Source organism: Nycticebus coucang, chromosome 20 (genome assembly GCF_027406575.1).
Source record: "Nycticebus coucang isolate mNycCou1 chromosome 20, mNycCou1.pri, whole genome shotgun sequence".
NCBI lineage: Eukaryota > Metazoa > Chordata > Mammalia > Primates > Lorisidae > Nycticebus > Nycticebus coucang.
The window spans coordinates 23,419,671-23,420,796 of NC_069799.1; positions in this window are offsets into that span (position 1 = coordinate 23,419,671).

Genomic DNA, 1,126 nt, shown 5'->3' on the forward strand with positions numbered 1-1,126 from the left:
GAAGAAAAGGCTATCAAGGGTATCCACATAGGGTCAGAAGAGATCAAACTATCGCTCTTCGCAGATGATATGATTGTATATCTGGAAAATACTAGGGACTCTATTACAAAACTCTTAGAAGTGATCAAGGAGGGTGGCGCCTGTGGCTCAGTGAGTAGGGTGCCGGCCCCATATGCCGAGGGTGGCGGGTTCAAACCCAGCCCCGGCCAAACTGCAACAAAAAAATAGCCGGGCGTTGTGGCGGGCACCTGTAGTCCCAGCTGCTCGGGAGGCTGAGGCAAGAGAATCGCGTAAGCCCAAGAGTTAGAGGTTGCTGTGAACCGTGTGACGCCATGGCACTCTACTGAGGGCGGTACAGTGAGACTCTGTCTCTACAAAAAAAAAAAAAAAAAGGAAGTGATCAAGGAATGCAGCAGCATCCCAGGTTACAAAATCAACATTCATAAATCGGTAGCCTTTATATATACCAACAATAGTCAAGTTGAAAAAACAATTAAGGACTCTATCCTATTCACAGTAGTGCCAAAGAAGATGAAATACTTGGGAGTTTACCTAACAAAGGACGTGAAAGATCTATACAAAGAGAACTATGAAACTCTAAGAAAAGAGATAGCTGAGAATGTTAACAAATGGAAAAATATACCATGCTCATGGTTGGGAAGAATCAACATTGTTAAAATGTCCATACTACCCAAAGCAATATATAAGTTCAACGCAATCCCCATTAAAGCTCCACTGTCATACTTTAAAGATCTTGAAATAATAATACTTCGTTTTGTATGGAATCAGAAAAAACCTCGAATAGCCAAGACATTACTCAAAATTAAAAACAAAGCAGGAGGAATCACGCTACCAGACCTCAGACAATACTACAAATCGATAGTGATCAAAACAGCATGGTACTGGCACAAAAACAGAGAAGTAGATGTCTGGAGCAGAATAGAGAACCAAGAGATGAATCCAGCTACTTACCGTTATTTAATCTTTGACAAGCCAATTAAAAACGTTCAGTGGGGAAAAGATTCCCTATTTAACAAATGGTGCTGGGTGAACTGGCTGGCAACCTGCAGAAGATTGAAACTGGACACACACTCTCACCATTAACGAAGATAAACTCTCACTGGAT